Below are 12607 nucleotides of genomic sequence, written 5' to 3'. Positions count from 1 at the left end.
GATACTACATACTTAAATCCCTTACTCCACCTCCCACCTAATGAACTCACACACAACCAAAAAATTAACCCTCTCTTTATGGGCACTTATAAAGCCTGGAGACACGCCCGACATAAAGGGAATACCACACAAGCCCTTTCCCTATATCTACCTTGGACTGGTAATAAACAATTCCCAAATGGTCTATTATCTAATACGTTCACTACCTGGCGAAACAATGACATCTATTGCATAAGAGACATACTCACTAGCACACTAAATGTCATGACACACGCGGAAGCATCCGCTAAACACCCGATTCTTTGCAGACAACATTTCCACTACTTACAAGCTACCCACTATGCGAGGGAGGTATTACGTAAGATGGCAGAGCAAGACATATCTAGTCCATTAAACCATATATGGAAGGGACCCAACACACCACGCTCCACATCCTACATTTACAAACTTACAAGAACAAACCTAGACCCATTGGAAAATGACACCTCTTTTGGAAAATGGACTGACATAATTTCAGGAACTTCAACATCAGACATTGTGAAAATGCACTCTCATTCAATGCACCTAATACCATCCAGTCAATATCAGATCATGACCCTGCAAATACTACACCAATCCTACCTGACCCCACTAAGACGGTTCAAAATGGGATTGCTAGCCAGCCCATCGTGTTTGCGATGCTCAACAGCTGATGCCTCCCTAATTCATTGCATGTGGTCATGTCCAATTATCAAAACCTTCTGGTTGGAGGTATATGAATATTGGCATTCACTGACCAAAAAACAATTCGAACCTGACATCGAATGGGCTCTATTTAGTAAACTTAAGAACACCCAACAAATCACTAGGGCCGATAAAGCTCTAGCAGAACGGTTAGCCGCAGCTACTAGGAAAGCTATATTACAGGAATGGTTATCACCCAACCCACCCTCCATGAATTTAGTAAAAAATAAACTGCATTTCCTGTTCCACATGGACTGGCTGGAAGCATCCATAAACAAAATATCCCATACCAGCAAATTTTTTGACATATGGACCACTTATATCCTGAGTCTCCCCCCTGACATAAGAAAACTGACGGTTTCCACATTCTACAGAACCACGTGGTACGACCTAGAAAGCCTCCGAGGAACTAACCCTCTTATTCTAGCAATACGGTCTGAATAAAATGGATATACTGGCTGCCTCCCAGGATTCACGGACACATAGATAAAGGAAAACGTATAAATGCCCCTTTTAACAAGGGCGAGTAATGGGCATAACTGATCTAAATGTTTTATTTTATGTTGTTGTTTTGTTAATAATTATTAGGATTTGAATATAGAAGAGGTCTCTCATAGTCACCTAGACAGAAATAGTGGCGAATTTATAAGTGTGACCGCCACTACCAAGTTTGCTATAATATGTTCATATTCTCTGAAAACACGCAAACAAAACAGGCTTTGCTCAAAATGCTTTTATTCTTGTTTAATAAATGTTCAGCTTGTAACAATGAGGACATCAATGTATGAATGTACATTTAAATCTGTGACGAGACTTCAATAAAAAAAAAAAAAAAAAAAAAAATGCATAAATCTTATGGCTGTATAAAGGGAAAATCAGATATCGATCACATTAATGTGCATGTTACTGCTGTTTCTGGCAGATCAATCCAACCACCCCATATCACCTGAAATTTATCAGGGCAACCTCTAGCTAGATATACTGCCTTTTGCAGTGGCAAGACATCATTAACCAATGATTTCCACCTGGCCAAAGTGAGAGGTCTATTATCTTTCCATGTGAGTAGAATGGCCTTTTTTGCAAAATATAGCATTTGCAGATAGAACTGCTTGTGGTATGGGGGGAAAATTAGTGGTTCCCATTAGACAAAGTTCTGGGGAGAGTATATAAGGAAGCGCATATCTGCTCTGAATGAAAGTTTAGACCTTACCCCAATATCTTTGCATGTGAGCACATTCCCAGAAGACATGTTATAGTGTTCCTGCTTCTGTCCCACATTTATAGCAGGGGTTCCTGGGTAAATTTTTGCTAGCCTATGAGGGGTCAGGTAGGTCCTATGAAAGAATTTGATCTGAATTAGCTTGTCCCTATTTGAAATATTAAGCACCGGGATTTGCTCCAAGACCTCGTTCCATGCCTCCTCATGCATTCCTGGAATGTTGGCCTGCCATTTTAAATGCACCCTCTCTAAGTGGGTATCCAGGCGTATATCCAGGAAACCACTTTTTGCAGTTGAGGTCGCCTAAGGTATTGTTCAAGAGAGCACTGGGTTATATTTAGGGGTCTGACCTGAAACTGTGTTTGAAAAGCATGACTCGATTGTATATATATTGGAAAATCATTCTAGCTTGGTAGTTGGGGCTCCTCTTTGAGGACCGGGAATGACTTAGGCTGCCCTCCCTCTACAATTTGTACAAGGTACTTTATACCTAGGGAGGCCCAAAGTCCTGAATCAGTGAGTTGTTTAAAGTGTGGGAGTTTCGGGTTTTCCCAGAGGGGGGTACCCGGAGACCATGTTTCTGGGCGTGGGTATAATTTTTTCATATATATGTCATAGATCTTCATGACCGGAGTCATGGAAGTGGTGTGCGGGAAGGCCGAGTGCGCACCCCTGTACAGGTGGTTAGCCAGGGCCTCCATGGAGGTGGCGCCTGCTCCCTCTAACATCAAGGCTTGATTGTTTAAATCTGGCACTAGCCACCAGTGGGCATATACCAGTTGTGAGGCATGATAAAAGAGCAAAAAATTGGGCAAAGCTAAACCTCCTTTGGAGGTTGGGGATTGAAGAGCTGCTAGACTAATGTGGGGTGCCTTGTTCGCCCAAATAAAGGCATTGGCAATTTTATCTATTTGTTTGAACCAACGTTGGGGTAAATATATCGGGGCATTATGTAATTTATATAGGAATTTTGGCAAGAAAATAATTTTGACAATGTTGGCTCTCCCCACCAGAGAGAGAGGCAAATTGACCCATGAGGTGGTTTGTAAATTGCCTTCACCCACCTAATAAATCTATCTCCAATACCGAAGGAGGCCAGTACCTCCCAATGGTAAGCCCACTCAACCGTATCAAATGCTTTGGCTGTATCAAGGGAGACTACAACCCTGGTGACTTTATTGTCATGATGTGCTTGCATATTCGAATATAGGCGCCTAATGTTAACATCAGTAGCTCTCCCTGGCATAAAGCCAGTTTGGTCTGGGTGTATGAGATTTTCAATTATCAGTTTAAGTTGGGAAGCAAGAACTTTTGTAAAGATCTTTACGTCTGCATTAAGCAGTGAGATGGGGCGGTAGGAGTCACAAAACTGATCAAGTTTGCCTTGCTTTAATAACACCGTTATCACCGCCTGGCTACAGGAGTACCGTTTCTGTGATGGTGTTCCAGAGTGAGGCGGGAATTGGAGCTAGTGATTTTGTGTTTGCCTTATACCACTCAATTGAGATTCCGTCAGGGCCAGGGGACTTGTTAGGAAAACTGGCTATAGCATCGGCAATTTCCTCCTTATCTATAGGGGCATCTAGGGCTATCGCTTGGTCCAATGTTAATTTAGGAAATGAAATAGGAGCTAGGTATTCCGGTAGTCTTGGGTTTAGATCCGTTCTAGAACAATAAAGTTCCTTATAGTACTCCCCAAAGACATTTGCTATTGCTTATGGGTCTTGTATCTCTTCTCCTAAGGGCATGACTAATCTAGGGACGACTGTCACTTCTTGTGGCTCTTTGACTAATAGCGCCAGTAATTTTCAACTCTTATTCCCCCTGTCATACCAAGCTGCCCATCTGTTAATTTCAAATTGAGAAAATGTATCTGTGAGCAAGAGGTCAATGTTTCTTTGCGCAAGCATCATGTCCTGTCTGTGCAAAACACTGTCCTCCTGACTTAAGTTTCCCTCTGATATTTGGAGATCAGATTTGGCTCTGTCCAGTCCCACCTCTATCTTGTTGAGTTACCTTTTGATAAAGGAGACATAGGTTCCCCTAGTCCATGCCTTACATGCATCCCACACAACCGTGCCCCTTGCTGTATCTATATTTATGTCCCAATATTCTGTGAACAAAGGCTGAAAGCTCTCCTGGATGTTCTGGTTATGTATGCATTTAGGGGCCAAGCGCCAATGGCACGTCTGCTCAGGCCCTGGAAATGCAAGGGTTAATTGAAGGGGCGCATGATCTGAGCATTCCAGGGGTAGGTATTCAGCTGACAGCGTGAGATGGAGAGCCTCCTTGTTTACTAGGGCCAAGTCTATACGTGATAGAGCCGATGTTGCTATTGTGTAACAGGAATACTGTGAAGCGGTTGGATGCTTAGATCTCCAGACATCGATTAACCCAGCTCCCACAATCCAGTTGGGAAATATCGAGGTGTCATGAGGCAAGGGCCTAAGCCTGTCTCTAAAGAGGGTCTGGAACTGCAGTAAACTTCCCTAGCTACATAGTTGGGTGCGGACCCATATCAGCTATGCGAGTCAAAATCTCATCCAGAAGTGTTGCGGAGAAAGGGGGAGGGACATACACAGTAACAATTATAAAACAGTAGCTAAATAGCTGGCATTTTAGGGCTAAGTATCGACCCTTTGGGTCTGTGTGAAGATCCGTCACTCCAAGGCCCATTCCTTTTCTAGTAAGTATCGCTACTCCCCTGGAGTGGGAAGAGTATTCCGCATGGTATAGGCTGTCCACCCAGGTCCTTCTTAGTGCTAAAACTCTCTGACCAGTTAGATGTGTTTCTTGGAGCAGGCATAGGTCCGCTCCTGATTTCTTTAGATAATCCAGTACTATTGACCGTTTAATGCGGTTATTTAATCCCTGTGTGTTCCACGATACAACTTGTATTTTTCGTTGCATGTGCGCCATGGCTACACTCATGTTTGGTTTACTAGCCTGCTAATTGGGGGGGGGGGGGTTCTGGTGTATGTATTCCTTCCCTACAGCCACATGCATAATCATGAACTCCTAGTGCACTAGTAAGACAAGATAGCAGTAAAGACATTGCAATAACATAAATCCCATTTCCAAAAAAGAAATTTCCTCCCTCCCAGTATCCTCCCTTAACTTGGGGATACATCTGTCCCATAACACTTAACCTTCCCCTGGAGATTCTTGGCCTGAGGCCAGCACTTAGTGAAAAAAGTCTCTGTAGCAGTAAAGATACTGCCCGAGGAGCTCCTTGTAGTAGCCTCGTGCTTAGATAGCTACCCACTAATGTCAGTATTTAGAATGCGGTGTCAGTTCTGCGTCAGGTGGTTCAGATTAGGATCCGCCGGTCCACAGTGACCCCCCACACGAGCATCCAGAGGCACAGTGACCCCCTACCCCAAGAGCATCCAGAGGCACAGTGACCACCACCCCACGAGCATCAAAACGCACAATAACCCCCCCTGAGTTTCAAGAGGCACAGTGACCCCACCCCAAAAGTGATACCCCTAAAAATCCATAGGAAAAGTGACACCGCACCTCAAAAACATTCATAGTCACAGTGAACCCCAACCACCCCACAATTATCAAAAGACGCAATGACCCCCCCCTGAGTTTCTAGAGGCACAGTGACCCCCCCCACAAGCATCCAGAGGCACAGTGACGCCTCCACAAGCATCCAGAGGCACAGTGAGCCCCCACAAGCATCCAGAATCACAGTGACCTCCCCACCTTATGAACATTTAGAGGCACAATGACCCCCCCACAAACATCCAGAGGCATAGTGACCTCCCACAAGCATCCAGAGGCAGTGACTCTCCCCACCTTATGAACATTCAGAGGCACAGTGACTCTCCCCACCTTATGAACATTCAGAGGCACAGTGACCACCCCCACAAACATATAAAGGTAAAGTGACCACAAAACCCCACTAGGTTCCTGAGGCACAGTGGCTTCCTACCTTACAAACATGCAGAGGCATAGTGATCCCCCAACCCCTTGAAGATCCAGAGGCATAATGCTATCCTCAGTTTCAAGAAGAACAGAGACCCCCCGACCAACCAGAGTGCCCCCAGCCCACGATCATCCAGAGGCACAGTGACCCCCCCCCACGAGCATCCAGAGGCAGAGTGACAACCCCACCCCAAGAGCATCCAGATGCACAGTGATCCACAAACCCCCTCGAAGATCCAGAGGCAATGTTACTCCCCAATTTTAAGAGGCACAGGGCCCCCCGGACCATCCAGAGGCACATTGACCCCATGAGCACTCTGCAAAGATCCAGAGGCAAATTAACCCCACCCTACCCTATGATCATCCAGAGGCACAATTACCCCCAAACCGCACAAATATCCAGAGGCACAGTGACCACCACCCCATAAACATCCGGAGGCACAGATACCCCTATTCCACAGTTTCAAATGGCATAGTGACATCCACCCCCATGAAAATCCAGAGGCACAGTGAATGCCAAAAGCCACAAATATCCAGAGGCACAGTGACCCCACCCTACCATACAAGTATCTGGAGGCACAGTGATCCCTCAAACCCCACAAAGATCTAGAGGTACAGTGGCCCCCGACTCCATGAATATTCAGAGGCATAGTGACCCCACCCTACCCCATGAGCATAGTAACTCCACACATAGTGACCACGCAAACATCTAGAGGCACAGTGAACCCGCACCCTACAAACATCCATAGGCACAGTGACCCCCACCCCACAAACATCCCAAGGCACAATGACCCCCACCCCACAAACATTCAGAGGCACAGTGACCCCCAAACATTCAGAGGGACAGTATCCCTCCTAAACTCCACAAAGATCCAGAGGCACAGAGATCCCCAACCCCACAAACATCCAGAGGCACAGAGATCCCCAACCCCACAAACATCCAGAGGCATAGTGACCCCCACCCCCCAAACATTCAGAGGCACAGTGCCCCTCCCAAACATTCAGAGACACAGTGCCCCTCCCAAACATTCAGAGGCACAATGACACTACCAAACTCCACAAAGATCCAGAGGCACAGAGATCCCCCACCCGACAAACATCAAGAGGCATAGTGACCCCTCACTCCAGAAACATCTAGAGGCACAATTAACCCCCTTGAACATCCAGAGGCACAGTGATCATCAAAACTCCACAAAGATCCAGAGGCACAATGACCCCCCACAAACATCTAGAGGCACAATGACCCCCCCCCCATCAAGATTCAGAGGCTCAGTGATCCCCCAAACTCCACAAAGACACAGGGGCACAGTGACCCCCACCCCATAAGCATCCAGAGGCATAGTAACCCCCCCAAACATCTAGAGGCACAGTGAACCTGCAACCTACAAACATCCAAATGCACAGTGACCTCCACCCCACAAACATCCCAAGGAACAATGACCACCACCCCACAAATATCCAGAGGCATAGTGACCAGGAAAATATTCATAGGCACAGTTATCCCTTCAGACTCCACAAAGATACAGAGGCATAGGAAACCCCCCCCCCCAACGAAGATCCAGAGGCACAGTGATCCTTAAACTCCACAAAGATCCAGAGGCGCAGTGACCCCCCCCCCAAACTTCACTAAGATCCAGAGGCACAGAGATCTCCCACCCAACAAAGATCCAGAGGCACACTGAACCCCCACCCACATTCATTTAGAGGTAGTGAACCACCCCCATGAACATCCAGAGGCACAGTGATTCCCCCCCCAAACTCCACAAAGATCCAGTGCCCCCCATGAACATCTAGAGGCACAGTGATCCCCCCAGACTCCACAAAGATTTAGAGGCACAGACCCCCCCCCCCAACAAACATACAGAGGCACAGTGACCCCTTACTTCATGAAGATCCACAGGCACAGAGAACCCCCCCCAAACTGTACAAAGGTCCAAAGTCGCAGTGACCCCCTCAACCATTCAGAGGCAGTGACCGCCCAAACTTCACAAATATCCAGAGCCTAGTGATCCTCCAAACTTCATAAAGATCCAGAGACCCCCCACTAGGGTTGCCACTTTTTCAGGAAAAAAAAACGGCCTCCCTATATATTTATCTTTTTATCCCGATTAATAACATTGGGATCACTCATCACTTTTACCGGCCAGGCCTGTAAAATTCCGGCCTGGACGGTAAAAGTGATGGGTGATCCCAATGTTATTAATAGGGAAAAAAGATAATATATAGGGAGGCCAACAAACATCTAAAGGCAGTCACCCCCCCCCCCCCACATGAACATCCAGAGGCACAGTGATCCATTCAGACTCCACAAAGATTCAGAGGCACAGAAACCCCCCCCCCCCCAGAGAGGCGCAAACCCCCACCACATGAGCATCCAGTCCGGGCCTGCATCTAAGAACCCCGTTCTAGATGTACTAAGAGGTACAAAGAACTACCCCAAAGCCTAAGGTAGAAGATATAAGATGGACCTAACCTACATTAGGAGTCAGCAACCCCGGGAATTAATGTGCAGGTCCTTACGAAGAGTTCGCAGCCTGCCACCACTAGCCAAGAATCCTTTACCACTTTTTGCATACTTGAATTCACAGCTCAATAGTTATAGCGGTCACGTGGTTAGAAGAAATATCCGCTAGGGAAAAAAAAGCGCAAGAACGACCAAGCAATAACTGCCAGGTTGTGACGACACTGTAAAGCGACTTACCGGAAGTTTCTGGAGGCCGCGTGTATTACAAAACGTGAACGATTCTTTAAGAGGTGAGGGTTAAATGCTTTTTATATTTCAGACTATGGTATTTATATTTATTAGAGTGAGTAGTTTAACATATAGCAACGCAAATTGCCTGTCTCAGTAATACTTTAGTGATATTCTGTGAAAAAATTGCTACGATTAAAAACCTTCGCATTCGTAAAGCTTGTTATTGTCACTTGTGCTTTCGTAGACCGCTGAGGGTGTAATCACTAGTGTATGACGACTGTAAGCACCAAGTTACAATCGAAAAAGCCTCACAACTATATCAGGATGCAATTTTAGGTGATTTCAGTTATTCAGACATTTATTAGGATACCGAAATCCCAAATTCCAACATTTGGGGCAGTTTTGTCAAAATGTTAGTTTAGAGCTTAATAAAATAAAACTGAGCCATTTCTATTAATTTATATGGGATTTTTAGAACCGAAATTGTGAGTTTACTTTCATACATTGATAAATACAATTCTAAAAATCCCATAGGAATGCATAGAACGTTGATGAGGTTTTATTTATTAAACTCATATTTTGATAAATAAGCTCCCAAGTGTCAGTTTTCAGGATCATACAGGAAAATGTTTTCTTTTGAATCCTGTAATCATTCATTATTCATACCTAATGTATAAGGTCTGGCACTATTGAGGGGTATTATTTTGGTGATAGCATGGTCTCCTTTGAGATTAACAACATTAACTGGGTGGGGCAGACTTTTTACTAGGTGAAACACAGAAGGAAAATTATATGTTTTTAAAGCTAACTTCACTTGAGGGTGCTATCTTAGGCATCGCAGTGATTCTAATTGCTTAACTTCTGCACCGGCTGGCACTTCTAAAAACCACATTAGGGTACTGTTTGGGGAATGCCACTACTTTATTTTGTTCTGTCTTCCAGGCATTGCTGCTGGGCTTGTACAAACGTGCAGTGCAGAATTTATTTGAGAATTCTGTACTGAATATTATTAGAATTGTTGCAGGGGGCACATGGGAGGCCAAAAAGAAGCATGGTGTTTAGCAAGCCATTTGTTTTATGTAGAAGAGGATTTCCCCCATATCTAGTAATCCATAGCAACAGATCAGATGTTTGTTCCACAATTCCACATAGCTACATGCCAAGATAGCTCATAGTACAAGTTGATCCAGAGCTTGTTCCAGTTGCCATCCTAAAGTCAGGAAGCAAAATATTTCCCCTTCTGAGAGAAATTGGAGAGGCTTGAGATTTTTGCCTTCCTGCAACTAGCAGTTTGGAAGGTTATATACAGGCATACAAAGTTGAACTTGATAATGTGTGGCTTTTTTTTAAAATATAAAGAATAAACTCTGGAGAACCAATTGCTGATTAGTGATTCATTTATTCAAAACCAGTGCACGACATGTTTCGGGCCGAGTGGCCCTTCCTCAGGTGCTTGTACAAATGCTGTGGGTAACCCAAACCCTTTTAAAACCATCAAAACAAACAAGAGTGTCCATTCCCATGTGGCTAGACACATACATATACATTGTAACAAAAAATCTCTTGTAGAGTACTGCCATCTTCAGGCCTACTCCAATATTGCACCACAGATACAGTAATAGAAAACATTTAAACATTCATTAAATGCTGCAGATTACAGTTGTAGGTAGTCTCCTACCTTATAAGTCACTAAGAGTCCATGCGGTATTGTAAACACGCTGAAAAAATAAATAAATATATTACAATTTACAAAAAGCACTTAAAGCTCAGTGCATCATTTAGGCCTAATGGTTCCAGTGTATTCAATGCATCTATCCATTTGGCCTCCTGTTGGAGTAACATTCTCTTCCTATCCCCACCCCTACTTGGAGCAGGGACCTCCTCCAATACTTGCCATCTCAGGCTAGCGCTGTTGTGCTTATTTTCAAAAAAATGTTTTTCCACCGGAGTATGGGTTTTAATTTCTTTTGGATTATAATTTGTTATCGACCTTTTGTGCTCATTGATCCTTACACGTATTTTTCTAGACGTCTGACCTACATACATCTTGCCGCAAGGGCATTTAAGGCCATATATGACAAAGTCCGTATTGCAAGTTGCGTATTGTTTTACTTTAATTTTATTACCTCGTAATGGGTGGGTTATGTATTCCCCTTTAATAATGGAGTTGCAGCAGCCACAGTTTAAACATGGAAAAGTACCTACTTTGGGAGTGCCTAGGAATCTCGTGGTTTTCTGTTTACATCTCAGGTCAGACTTGACTAATCTGTCAGCTAGGTTCCTTCCCCGTTTGTAGGAAAAAATGGGGAGGTCTTTGCAGTATTTTCCCAAAGAAGGGTCTTTCTGTATAATAGGCCAGTAATGACAAAGTAGGTTTTGCATTGTTTTACTATTTGGGCCATACGTAGACACAAAAGGGAAGCGTGTTGATTCTTTTTTACTATTTGTTTTGTGAAGTAAAGATTCCCTTTCAACCTTAAAGACTTCATCACGTACTTGGGTTAATGTCTGTCTGTCATAGCCTCTTGCTACAAACTTCTCAATTAAACCATTAGCACTATTAAGATACTTCAGATCATCGGAAGCTATCCGTCTTATCCTAAGAAATTGTCCCTTAGGTATACCTTTCAGGGTGCTAGGTGTATGATAGCTAGTCCTATGCAACATGTTATTCCGTTCAGTAGGTTTGCTATATAAATCAGTTGTCAGGGAATTGCCTTCTTTGATCACATTTACATCCAAATAGTGCACCATTCTAGTATCGTACTCCGCAGTAAATTTGATGGTTGGATGTTGTGTGTTAATATACTCAATGAATTCACACAGTTTAGATTCATTGACCCCCATAGTAAAAATACATCATCCACATAGCGTAGGTAGAATTTAATGTGTGTGCTGTACTCACTATGACCCAAAATAATCCTCTGTTCAATGAAGTGCATGAAGATGTTGGCATAGCTTGGCGCAAGATTGCTGCCCATAGCTGTGCCCTGGGTTTGGATAAAAAATTCCTCATTAAATCTGAAATAGTTTTTTTTCAAAACAAAAGTTAGAAGTTCAAGAAAAAAATATATCTTATTATGGGGGATGGAAGTGGCGAGAAGTGCCTCTTCAATACAGTGTATCCCCTCCTCATGAGGAATTGAGGTATAGAGGGATTGAACATCTATGCTGCACAGCATCCAGTCGTCTCCCACATTAGTCAATTCTTGTAATTTACACAAAAAATCTGTGGTGTCTTTTAGGCATTCAGGGATTGTTTTAACTATGTTTTGTAGGTATGCATCAACATATTGTGATAATGGTTGTAATATCGATCCCATTCCCGAGATTTCTAGAGATTTTTTAATTACCACACATCCCCGCACGCCAGTACTATACTTACTCTCCAAGGTACACAAAAGTCTTGTTAACCCACCCGGGAGACCTATTGTCTCGGGAATGGGATCGATATTACAACCATTATCACAATATGTTGATGCATACCTACAAAACATAGTTAAAACAATCCCTGAATGCCTAAAAGACACCACAGATTTTTTGTGTAAATTACAAGAATTGACTAATGTGGGAGACGACTGGATGCTGTGCAGCATAGATGTTCAATCCCTCTATACCTCAATTCCTCATGAGGAGGGGATACACTGTATTGAAGAGGCACTTCTCGCCACTTCCATCCCCCATAATAAGATATATTTTTTGCTTGAACTTCTAACTTTTGTTTTGAAAAAAAACTATTTCAGATTTAATGAGGAATTTTTTATCCAAACCCAGGGCACAGCTATGGGCAGCAATCTTGCGCCAAGCTATGCCAACATCTTCATGCACTTCATTGAACAGAGGATTATTTTGGGTCATAGTGAGTACAGCACACACATTAAATGCTACCTACGCTATGTGGATGATGTATTTTTACTATGGGGGTCCAATGAATCTAAACTGTGTGAATTCATTGAGTATATTAACACACAACATCCAACCATCAAATTTACTGCGGAGTATGATACTAGAATGGTGCACTATTTGAATGTAAATGT

At 43.7% G+C, this 12607-nt stretch overlaps 1 protein-coding gene across 2 annotated transcripts in view; it reads left to right on the top strand.

Annotated features, from left to right (window-relative positions):
* Positions 1-8475: 8475 nt before the first annotated feature.
* ftsj3.L (FtsJ RNA methyltransferase homolog 3 L homeolog) overlaps positions 8476-12607 on the top strand; it is a 97068-nt gene continuing 92936 nt past the window's right edge. The window contains exon 1 of one of the 2 annotated variants that reach the window (XM_018225548.2): positions 8476-8629. The gene's annotated coding sequence lies outside the window, so the exon portion shown is untranslated. The remainder of the gene's footprint in view (positions 8630-12607) is intronic. The other variant, XM_041568993.1, reaches the window with a different exon arrangement.

This window comes from Xenopus laevis, chromosome 7L (assembly GCF_017654675.1).
Source record: "Xenopus laevis strain J_2021 chromosome 7L, Xenopus_laevis_v10.1, whole genome shotgun sequence".
Lineage (NCBI taxonomy): Eukaryota > Metazoa > Chordata > Amphibia > Anura > Pipidae > Xenopus > Xenopus laevis.
Note: the sequence above shows the minus strand (reverse complement) of the source record. Positions and strands in the feature narration are given on the sequence as shown.